The sequence below is a fragment of the Schistocerca piceifrons genome, chromosome 2 (assembly GCF_021461385.2).
Source record: "Schistocerca piceifrons isolate TAMUIC-IGC-003096 chromosome 2, iqSchPice1.1, whole genome shotgun sequence".
In the NCBI taxonomy this organism is placed as follows: Eukaryota; Metazoa; Arthropoda; class Insecta; order Orthoptera; family Acrididae; genus Schistocerca; species Schistocerca piceifrons.
In genome coordinates, this window is record NC_060139.1 from 467,014,703 (window position 1) to 467,027,458 (window position 12,756).

At 36.9% G+C, this 12,756-nt stretch overlaps 1 protein-coding gene across 3 annotated transcripts in view; it reads left to right on the plus strand.

The window, feature by feature from the left end:
- The first annotated feature begins 615 nt into the window (after positions 1–615).
- Positions 616–12,756, plus strand: part of LOC124777049 (protein N-terminal asparagine amidohydrolase-like) — a 137,641-nt gene continuing 125,500 nt past the window's right edge. For 2 of the 3 annotated variants that reach the window (XM_047252317.1, XM_047252319.1), the window contains exon 1: positions 616–764. The gene's annotated coding sequence lies outside the window, so the exon portion shown is untranslated. The remainder of the gene's footprint in view (positions 765–12,756) is intronic. The other variant, XM_047252318.1, reaches the window with a different exon arrangement.

Consider the following 12,756-nt stretch of genomic DNA (forward strand, 5'->3'; position numbering starts at 1 on the left):
CACACCACATTTGCAGCGATCTTTTGCATGTACAGACATCTGCGCCGATGTCTGCGCAGACAGATCGTTGCGTGTGGACCGGGCTTAATGCCCTGTGCGCACAAATACAAACACTAGACTGAGCAAACAGCTGTTTCGCGCCAGATTTGCGGCGATCTCCTGTCCATACGCTCCAACTTGTCTGCGCAGATGTGGTTTGAACCCACAGATTTGAGAGGTTTCGCTCAAACCTCCAACTCCAACTTCCAGGTTTGCACACACCTCAGGTTGGTGCAAATCTTCTGTCCACACGCAACGATCTGTCTGCGCAGATGTGATGTGCGCAGACATTTGCGCAGACAGATCGTTGCGTGTGGACGGGCCTTAAGACTTCGGCTCTTCTCGTGAGAGACCAGATAACGTTGAAAACTGAAAATGTAGTTGAGACACAAGTGATGAAACAATGTGGATTCGTAATGGTAATACACGTTTCAGTAGCTAATGTAAAGCTTTAGAATGGTTAACTGCATAACATTGTGTCGCCTTTTCACCGCATCCCCGGCGGAGAATCGTCAACTACGATTTTATAATACCATACCAACATGAGTGTCGATAACGTAAGATCGACAGATCGATAATTGATGTACATGTTCGTTTGTGTGTAAACAAACTTGTGTCGCGTTGTGAAAGGTAGAAAATAACAGTTAATGTTTTGTTGAAAGTGTACATATTTCAGTCGTTTGCCGTGCTGGTGAAAAACCTATAACTATTGTTCGCGAATAAAGGTATTGCATTTAATATTAAGCACTGTTTTGAGGTTGTGATGTACAATCTGTACTATAGATGTTGTTGTTCTCTTAAGTTCGAAGGCCGGCTTGAGGCACCTCTCGGTACTAGTTTATACTGTGCAAGCCTCATCATTTCCACATAACTACTGCAACCTGCATCCATTTGAACCTGCTTACTCTATTCAACCATGGGTCTTCATCTAAAAGTTTGGGACTAGTGTAGCAGGGGATACAACCCGTCGGCTTTGGACATTGACGTCACAAGTCGCCAATCGAGAAGCGATTCTTCTTAGTGTTGTAGCTCCCTTTAGTGGCTGATAAGTGTTTTTTGGCTTTTTAAAAAAAAATCTCACGAGATAGAATAAACAGATCCACTTTATTAAGCAATCAGTAAAAAAACGAAACTGAAACATAACGGCAAAAGCGAAAATGGTAAACTGCTATCTGGCGACTTGTGACGTCATTGTCCAAAGCCGACGGGTTGTATCCCCTGCTACACTAGACCCCAATTCTCTCCCTGCCATACTAGTAAAGTCACCCAGGCATAAATGGTATCACTTCAGGCAAGGGAGTTACCTTCATAGTCTCAGATGTTATTGAATTTAGCATATGTTAAAATTCAGGAGTAAGTAAGAAACATGTATTTTTTTTTTTTTTTTTGTTTTCTCAAAAAAATTCCTGCCCTGAGATATAGGCCTCCAAAGATGACACTGTGAACACCATTTTGAAGATGTTAATTTCGGACAATTTTTTAAAATGCTGTATCTCTGTAACAGTTCTAGATGTTTTGTTAGAGTTTTTTTTATTTGAAAGATAATTGCTTTATGATTGGTATCCTCCATTTTGACATATCTGTCAAAGTTCTTCTGCTGTCCCCGTTTGAATTCTTTTTTATAATTTAGATAATATTTTTAACTTTCAAGGATAATGTTTGTCTTAACTGAAGTTGTTTCTTACTAATTTCTTTGTTCAATGTTTATTTCTATTGTCTTTGTTGCAGTTATTTCTTATCACTTTCATTGTTGCAGACATTTCTTACACGTTTTTGTAGTTTCTTGTCAGTTTCTTTGTCATGGTTGTTCATTGTATGTTTCTGTATTGTAGGTGTTCAGTGCTAATTTGTTTACTGAAGAGGTGTCAAAGAAATCTGAGACTATCCAATGAGTTCTGTATTTTCGTGAGGAATATGCCAGAGTTCTGTGTTTTTGTGAGGAATTTGCCAGTTGACACAGTTGTAGTGTGTTTTGTGAAAATAACTGTTTGAAATATCTTCTGACTTGGGCCACAGGAGAGTGAAATGTGCTTACTATTTGCATATCCATAAAAGAGTGATATATAAGACAAAAGAAAAAAAAAACAGACTTTTTTCAGGTTGGGAAAAAGTGTTCTCATTTGAAGATTGTTTCAAAGTGAAGATGTTTCCAGTGATGACTGTTTGTGTTCTTATTGTTTTGACAGAATAACAACAATGATAGTATCTGAACAAGGTGAAGCCTCCCATGATGCAGATGGTGAAGATTTTGCATCAATAGAGGAAGAATTAAATACCATGGACCAGTCACCTACAGAGGTAGGTGTTACTCCTGTTAGATACCGTGGCCAGTGAAGTTGACTCATAAGCATCAAGAAAGCACATAGAAATTACTAAAGCTATGGATGATTGCAATACAGCAAACACTCTTCAAAGCAGAAATTCTGTCTTCAGAAGAAAGTGAACCTGAGCACTCTTGCACCTCTTGCCAGGGATTTTTCACAAATATCAATTCAGCTATTATGGTCATACTGTAGAAGCAGTTCAAGTTCAAATAGCCCAGTCATTTTATCTGGAAGGTAAATGGGACTGTTCTTGCCAGAGTGCCAACAAAAACGACACTATAACTTTAATAGTTGAAGGTCAAAAAGTTGTGAAAGTGAAGAGATAACTCACAGTATTAAAGAAACTTTTGCAGTTTATAAGAGCAACTATACTACTTCACATATTGGAAGATCGAAATATTATGCACTACGACTAAGTGGGTTGTTCCACACCCACCTAGAGATGTCTGTTTATGTGTGTGCTGCGTGAAGTTTGAAGTTGGTGTAGTAACTTTGAAGAACTTACTGGAACACATGATATATGACGCCTTGGTTGGTTGTGTGAAGTCATTGGTAGTCTGTGATGTAAAGCAAGAGACTTGTTTTGTTTCAAGAATGTTTGTGACTGCCCTGGAAAGGGAGGACTGTCTTTACAGACACTTGGCCTGGAAGATGTTGCAGATAACTCTGCAAAAATTACATGAATGCGACATGGGAGGAAAATAAACTAATTTAAGAATACTGGTGCCTTTGACAGTTTCATTGATAAACTTGGTAAATGGTCAGTGGAAGCAGTAACACACCAACATCGGAAGAATTTACAAGAAGAACACATTGCAGAAGTGAAAGCATGTGTACAGGCTGAAGAACTATGTAAAGTGCTTCACTGTGATTTTGCTGAGAACTGGTCTGTAACTCTCCCACAAGAAGTACAAGGGTATCATTGGAGTAATGACTAGGTTTCAATTTTTTACAGGAGTGACATATATTCAAAACAAGACCACACGTTATGCAGTTATAAGTGATGATTCAGCACATGCTTTACTAGCAATGTGCAAAATTCTTCAACTGCAAACAGGGGCAGAGAAGATCATCATTATTTCTGATGGTGCTCCTGCTCATTTTAAAAACATTACCAGCTGTTTGGTTTGAGTAAGTCGCTTGTGCTAACTGACTGGGTAAACGGTGCTACTGGTCACGGGAAGGTGCCTTGTGATGGTGTGGGAGGCCTGCTGAAGCACAGTGCTATAAAACATAATCTTTCCTGACCAAATACAGCTGTGATTCAGAATACTGAGATTTTGATAAGAGTCGTGAAATATTACACATCCACAGCCTTCATTCTTTTGTCCAAAGAGGATATCGAAGAATTCCACGAGCAGAGAAAAGAAGAATGGTCCAAACAAACTACTCCTATGAAAGGAATTCGGAAGACACATTTTCGTACTCGAGGTGATGGGTGAATTCATATTGCATGCACTTTAAAGAGCAAGAAAGAAGAAATTTTGTTTGTTCGGCCAACATTTCAGAAACAGCAGGATAATATTCAGATTCACAACTTGAGAAGGGAATGTTTGTGGCGTGTGTGTATGCAACGCCACCTAGAAACAAAGCCTCACAACACCTGCTGTGACGTCATGGCTCTGCGGCAGAGTTCAGAAACTGGCAGTGAAGTAGCACAAGGGAAGGCACATTCGCTATTTAACTAACGATAAAAGCAACGAAAACAATGAAACCTACAATTAAGGGAGTACTGCATACTGTATCGCCTAGTTTGTAAATGAGAAATTGTGGCTTAACATGATTGAGTGAAAAAGATTTATATAAATGTTGGATCCTGTGTCTTCAAAGGCAGTTTATGTAGTCACCACTACCTACTTTTTAGGATTTTAAGCACTTATAGCGTCACCTTGCTGCTGATTAGATCTTACAATTAGGTAACCAATGCAATATTTTGACTACCTAAGGAATAATGATTTTCCTTGAACATGAAAAAAATACACTAGGACCTTCAAAATTTGTCTACAAATATTATAAACCATTTATCCTATTTTTTCAGTCACCACTACCTACTTTTTAGGCGATGTAAAATTTTAAGCACTTACAGCATTACGTTGCTGCATATTCGATTTTATAATTAGGGAACCTTCCACATCATAGTTTAGACTACATAAGTAATAATGATTTTCCTTGACTGTGAATAAAATTGCACTAGGACCTTCAAAATTCACCACAAATAATGTAAACCATTTATTGAACTTTTTTCATTTTTTAACTTTTGAAAATGGGACATATGATACTTAACAAGCTTCACTTTAATAAGAAAATTTTGATTGTGAAAACTGTAACTGCACACACACACACACACACACACACACACACACACACACACACACACATATATGCGCAGGGGGAGATCCACAAAATATTTGACAAGTATTGAGAGAAACAACAAATTTCCAGATAACATTTATTTCCCAATTTGTTGTGACAAGGTGTCAGATGTCAAGACTTTTTCATTCTTTTATAAACACTTACATTTTTTTGTCACACTCACATCATTTATTCGTTTTACAAAGTTGTTTAATAAAATATTTGCACTGCAAGTCAATATACAATTTATGATTGATTCAAGAGTGTGACCTTTTAAACAATGGAAACCAAGAAATAAGTCTTTTGGCACATTAATGGCGGCTTTTTTCACAAACACATTTCTTTGATTTACTTGTTGCCTTTTCTTTAAGAATTTTTTGTTGTGTTAAGTATACATAGGAAACACATGTGACTACATCACTGCTTGGGTATGTTAAACCTCCTCTATCATTTGCCTCTATCAAATCATCTGCTTGTCTTGTTTCTTCGGATGTTACAAACTCTTTACAATATGGACAATTTATTTTTTGAAGCACTTGGTGTGAGCGATAACCTGATATATATTGGAGCAATGGCCAAGTGTTTTCCTCTATTTCATCAGCATCATTATCATCAACTACTACATTTAATAGCTCTGGGTTATCGATATCTGGAAAGTCTGGGATTCTACAACCAGCAGCATCAACATCAATAGACCTTACACCAATATCACCAAACACTTTGGACTTTAATACAAGAGAAAACATACTCTGGGCCCTTAATTTTCCTTCTGTTTCAAATACCAGCGTTAGCAATACATGGTAATTTCCCCCATTAAGTTGGTGGTATTTCCCAAACCTGTCCTCCAAACTGTCTGTATTTTCCCAAGGAGCAAATATGTTCTCTTTTTCTCACACAGCCAGTATTCACTAAAATCAATCAAGGCTGCAGTAGTATGTTTGAGAGCAAAGTGTGTTTCTCTGGTCAATTTCCTTCCTCCATTGCAATCTTCCCATGAACACAACCATGAGAGAAAGTTTCTCAAAAAGTCATGAGTATGTTTTGAATTGAGAGTAATCGGTTCTTGGTAAACATTCCTTAGCCTTTTACCCTTGCCGGCCGGTGTGGCCGAGCGGTTCTAGGCGCTACAGTCTAGAGCCGAGCGACCGCTACGGTCGCAGGTGCAACAACTGTCATGTTATTAAAAATACGCAGTGCTAATTTCACATTTTGCCATTCAAAAGAATTTGGATATAATGACTTAAGTGTTAAAGTGCTGCCATACTGCAACGGTTCACCTTTTTCTAGTAAATGTAGTTCCTTCAGTGCTATAACAGAAGCTAGACCTCCCTTCAAGCTGTCACTAAAAGAAGGAAAGCACATAATTTGGTCCTTTTCATTAAACCAGTTGTTCCGTATACATTTTAAAATATGTACAGTATCCACAAAATAGTAAAGTGAGCGGTCTGCAGAAGTCTGCGCAGGATGAACATATTTTATCTGTACACTGGGGGGGGGGGGGGGGGGGGGAGAAAATTGTGAAATAGCTTTCTTATTAATAGCATTATTGTTAGCAACTACTCCTACTACCTGAAATCCCACTGCTTCTAGTTTAATAATTAAATGTTTAATAACTGAGAACAGAACATCACCTTGAATTGTGTGAACTGGGAGAATATGCACCACATCTTTGTACACTGAATCCATACTCTGGATCATAAAAACATAAGCACTAGTTGCACACAAAAACACATCTGAGTTAAAAGCACCACCTACAACATTGCCACCTTTATAGTCAAGTTGTGACTTTAAATAACTCTCATCCATCAACAGGAAGACAGTTTTGTCATTCACAGATAAAGCAACAACTTTTTGTGATATGTAATTGAGAAACTGCTCACTCTGCTGCTCAATGATTGGGTTAGTTGGAAGTTTACTGCAAAGTTTTGACAAAGTACTGGGAATTGGAATGGAAAAATTACTAGCAGTTCTCAAAAACCTATATGCGTGTGGACTGATAGACTAAACTAATGACCATAAAATCATTTAATCACTCCCGTACCTAATCAGTGTTGGACTTTTAAATCTTAGAAATGAAACTTTTTCCTTCAAAAATTTAATTTTATGTTCACTTTCTGGTAATTTTTCTAACAGGTTGTCCAAAATGTCTTCAATGCAAGACAAACTTGCCTCAACTGGAGCCTCATTTATATAAAACATCACATACAACTCTTTCAAAATATTACTAACTCTATCAGTATCACTTACTTGCTTTGGTAATTTAATCTTACCAGCACACTTTAGCTCAGCTTCCTTCACAAATGCACTTAACACTAAATCACTATTTATAACGACATGACACACAACACTTAAAAAAAGATAAGGAACATCCTTTAACAACACAAGACACAAATTGTTTGATTTGGTTACTGTGACCCAGTCACTGTGCTTTTCACAATTAGATAATTTTGATTTAAACTCTTCTAACCTAGCAAATGAAATCTTCTCCACCATTTTTGTGTGTGATTCCACACTCTGCTCAATGACTTTCTCAAGTGCTTGGTTCTCCAAACGTTCACGACGACTCTCTGGATCTTCTCGAGCTGGTGCTTGTTTTGAAGATAAATATGTAGGGCATCCTGGCAACTTTGATGGTACAGTATCTGCAAATAGATAGAGATAAAAACATGAGATTCGTATAGCAATTTTTCATGGTGTACTTGTCTGTGTTACATATCTAACAATATCGTAAGAAAATTAAGGAACCTGTACATTAATCTGTAAACTGATTACAAGTATTCTTTACGATAAATTTTCACAAACCTTTCTTTAAACGTAGACAGTCCAAAGGTGCTGTAAGGAGTTTGCCAGTTTTTGGGTCGTAAGCACTGGTAATTTTCTCAATGTCGTCTGCATTGAAATGCAGTTCACATATCTGAAAAGAAGCATATATTTTACTGTTAACGTAAAGGCAGAATGTAAACTGACAAAGGAAATCTAACTGAGGACTGCATAAAGTGAGCTTAAAAGTATTATGCTTCATTATAGTCAGGCTATTGATTTGAATTTTCAGTTCTGTAACATAACAGTATTAAAAAGAGTAACCATATAGAAATAAAGTTAAATTACAGATACTTACAATGGACTGTTTACTGGGTTCCCAGTTTTTCCTATGAACTGCAGCGATCCATTTCAATCTTAAGGCTTCATCAACGGGAATGAAAAGACGCTAACTTTTGGACCGTTGTCTTAGTTTCCCCTACAATAGGGAATACAGCACTTGTGTGGCATTTTGAGCAGATGCTCAATAACACTTAATCGTATATAACAGTGAGAACAAGATTTCTGCCACAAATGTTATGAAAACAAAGCCATGCTTTCAAATACTGCTACAAAAACAAACCCATGCTGTGACCACGTTTCCAAACACCGCTTCAACCACAGATAGCACTGCTCAGCCGCAGAACGCTGACGTCACAGCTCCCACAGAATTGTGTGTGTAGGCTTTGTTTCTAGGTGGCATTGGCGTATGACCGTGACTGGTGGATTAAAGAGATTATAGACACTAGCTATGAGTTAAACAAAATTGTAGTGAACTTTATGCTACCACATGGACCAGCTGCTGGATGTAGGTTTCCAGCCATCATTGCTCACAGTGTTTTGAAGACTGTAAGTGCTGCCATACCTATTGGTTCAACAGGAAGGCATTACCCTATATCAAAGGAAGATACTGAAGCAGTGGAACACATATACATCATTTTAAAAATTTTTCCAAAATTCACATCTTCAAAATGGTATGCGCAGTGTCATCTTTGGAGGGCTGTATCTCGGAGCAGAAATTTTTTTGGAGAAAACAAAAAAAATAACTGTTCCTTACTTAGTCCTTCATTTTAACATATGCTATGTTCAATAACATCCAAGACTATGAAGGTAATATTTTTTCTTAGCCTGCCTGAATTGATATAGACGATGCCGCCAGGACCCTTAAAGAGTTGTAGTTTGTTATGAGACAACACAGTTTCTTCAGGTACTGATGACTCAAATATTTTGGCCTCCAGTGCTTCAAATTGAAACACTAAATGTGATCCGGTTTCATCCCCTTTGCTACATAGTCTACTCTTAGGGACAACCTTCTCTATACCCACTGTGTGCAGATGTTTCCTGAAGTTCCCTTGGTCGGTCATTGATACTACAATGAGTTTAGCCTGTCTCAAGCTCATGATTGCAGAACTTCTTAGTCCAATATTCCCCATGCTCATGATTGCAGAACTTCTTAGTCCAATATTCTGCATGCTGCCTCCTGATCCGTCTACTCACTTTTGATTTTACATAGTGATGGTTAAGACAGGTTTGGTGTCACCACTCCTGTCCTTACCAGTGTATCAGCTTGTTCATTGCAACTTCTGCCAAGTGGTCAGGGACTGACAGCATGTTTTCTCTGTTACTTACGCTAAGTCACACAAGGTCTTCATGGCATTGTGTAATGATCTTTGATCTCTTTGCAAGGGCCAAAGACAGTTAGTAAAGTTTTTTCTTATTTTTCCCTGTCTTCTATTCTTTTGTATTGACAAACATTATAAGTACACAAACCAAAAATACCTTTACAGTTAAAACTGCTTATAGATGGAGGACTAAGATAATTAACGACACAGACAGAGGTTAATGCTATGGATGTCAGATATACTAAATTTAAAACACATCAAGTAAGTTGTGAAGTATGTTTGATGGTGTTGATAACAATCTGTGCAACCTTAGAGCCTCGTAGGAAGGATTATTTACTTTTTGGATTAGGACACAAAATGATATCGGTAGCCTATATAACAGCATTTCATAAAATTAAATGAACTGGGAAGACAGTTTGTAATGTTTCCCCAAGTGTTAATGGATTTTGTGACGTGTTTTCCCGCAGTAGCGCAGAGATGATTTTATCGCTGGCAGTAGACACTGTGATTACAATGAAGTTAATATCTCTGTAATTGGATTATCTATGTAATTTAAGTGAACAAGGACTCACAACTTTTTTGTTCTCTCTCTCTTCCTTTTCAGCCATTGTCTGGTACGGTTATAAAATATATTGCTTGGTCTATAATATGCAGAGATTTTGTTATTTGTGCTCATTTTGCATAATAATAACTATTTATTTTCGCTGTGTTTGTTATTAAGACTAATCATACCTTTTTTCCTCAACTTTTTTCTTTTCATGAATTTGATGATTAAATGTGGCTTACTTTGTGTGGGGATGTCTGTAAGTGAATGATCATATATTAACGGCACCAATCAGTGTAGTACATCTGGTTTGCTGTCAGAATAGAACCTGCATCTAAACTTCGACTTTTCACGAAACGAAGTCCGATAACTTTTAGTCGTAAATCACGTCCCAAAATTATACTCGCCAACAGACAATCCCGGTAGAGGAGTCTAGCTACGAAAAGTATCAATCATTGATATCTGGCAAAGTGCATTAAAATTTCAATATTTAAAAATAGTTTTACATAATTTTTCAAGTACTTAATTTTCTTACTTTAATTGACGACTCATTTAGCCAAAGAGAATCTTAATTTGATTCAGCCTTGCATTTGAGTTCAAGCATTTTAAAAGCCAAAATAATATAAAATTAAATACTAATTTCAAAACCCAATAATAATAAATAATAATATAAAGCCACCATTAAAAGTTGTCAGTGCATTAATTCACACATTGTGTTCTATAAATCTCATCATGAAGGATAGCATTCAGGGATGTGGAAACAAGCAATTCATAGCGTACACTGACTGACAGAAGCATCAGTTGTGTTTCTGAGACGTATATTAACAACCAGTTACAACTAGTGTTAATCCGCTCCTATTGATGATGATGTGTATTAACTTACTTAACTATATTGCTGTATTTCTATCAGGAAAGCAAGTACTTTGGGAAAGCTGCTGTTTTACGTAATATTTATGCACATACCGATATATTACTGTACACAAAACACTGCCAGTTGTCTATAAGTTCATTGAGTGTTATTTGTTAAGTGACCCAGTCTACAAGATGCTCCCAGCTAACCAACTTCAGGTGTGACATTTTTTCCAATGTAATCACAATTTTTGCACCTTAACAGAAGTGACACCACAATGAGTACTTCTGATAGATTAAAACACACACTTTTTCTGTAATGTAAGTGATTGTAATATCAGTTTTGTCGATTTTAAGACATTTTGACAGATATAGGCAAAGTAAAGTGCATTTGGTACTTTTGGCAACTTGAGAGGCTGCTAGCATAAATGGAATACAGGAAATAGATAGGTTGCAGTTTATGTAGTTTGAGTCAGTGAAGTGCATTAGCAGGAAGGACAGGACTTATGAGCATGTCAGTACAGGTTTATCAACAAAAAAGCAAATTGTGTTAATACCTGATTAGGGTTAATAATGAATAAGGAAATAGGAATGTGGTTAAGCTACTATGAACAGCATACTGAATGCATTGTAGTATCTAAGATAGACATAAAGCCAACACCTGCCACATTAATACAAGTTTATGTGTCAACTAGCTCCGCAGCTGAAGATGATGTTGAAAGTATGTATGATGAAGTAAAGGAAATTATGCTGCCAATTAAGGAGAAAAAAATTAATCATGATGGGTGGTAGAAATTTGATGATAGGAGAAGAAGAAGGAGGAAAAATAGTAGGAGACATGCAGTGGAGGAAAGGAATGAAAGAGATAGCTGTCAGATAAAATTTGCACACAGGCTAATTTAATCATTACTAATACATGTTTTAAGAATCATGAAAGAATAATGTGTGTAGGGAAGAGACCTGAGGACACTGGAAAGTTTCAGCTTGATAATGTAAAGTTGATACAGATTTTGAAACCAGATTTTAAACTATAAGACATTTCCAGGTACGGATATGGATTCTGACCATAATTTTTTGTTTTAAAACTGGAGAAATTGCAGAAATGTACAAAATCAATGAAATTGAGATTGGTCCTGACTAAATTGAAGGAACCAGTGGTTCTTGAGAATTTCAAAGCATCATCAGGCAGTGTTGGACTGAAACAGGGGAAAGGAATACAACAGAAGACAAATGGATAGCTTTGAGAGATGAATAGGGAAATTGATAGAATGATAGAAGCCAACCTTGGGGAATATCAGATTGAGTTGCAGAGAAATGTGCAAATCTCTGAGGCAGTGCCAAATCTACGACTGGACCTGGAAGATAAGTTGAAGAAAGGCAGATCTACATTTACAACATTTGTATATTTTAGGGAAAAATTTGACAATGTTGTCTGGATTACATTCTTCAGAATATTGAAGACAGTGAGGATAAAATGTAGAGGGTGAAATGTTATTTAGAACTTGTACAGAAAACAGACTGAAGTTATAGGAGTTGAAGGATGCGGAAGGCTGCAGTGGTGGAGAAACAAGTGGGGTGGAGCTGTAGGCAGTCCCTAATGTTATTCAGTGTGTACCATGAGCAAGCAGTAAAAGAAACCAAGGAGAAATTTGGAAGTGCAATTAAAGTTTAGGGAGATAGAAATAAAGACTTTTGAGGTTTGCCAATTGCATGTGAATACTGTCGGAGATTTAGATTAGATTCAGTTTTCATTCCATAGACCCAAAAATGAGAAGATACTCATGGAAGTGGAACATGTCAGAAAGTATAATATAAAAAATCTAGAGCATTTGAATGTAATACTCACTTCTCTGATCATTGATCAGGAGACTGTCAAGATATGCGAATACATTACAGTAAACTGGAACTGCTATTATTTACAGAATTAATATACTATCAAAATGAAACATAGTTATGCACTTTTAATACATTTATCATACACGAAACACCTAATACTAGGAGCACAACTGGATAATATGCATGCTTTCTTTTCATGTGGGACAGCCAAGTATGAGATAGGCACTGTAACCAGAAGGAGTGGCCCACACATAAGACACTACGAGCCAGGTTGTCAAATGTGTTCAGTGATCATATTGTCATTTGAGAAAAAAATAATTTTCGCTCCACTCCATATTTATTCCACTCCATATTTATTCATCTACATCTACATCTACATGGATACTCTGCA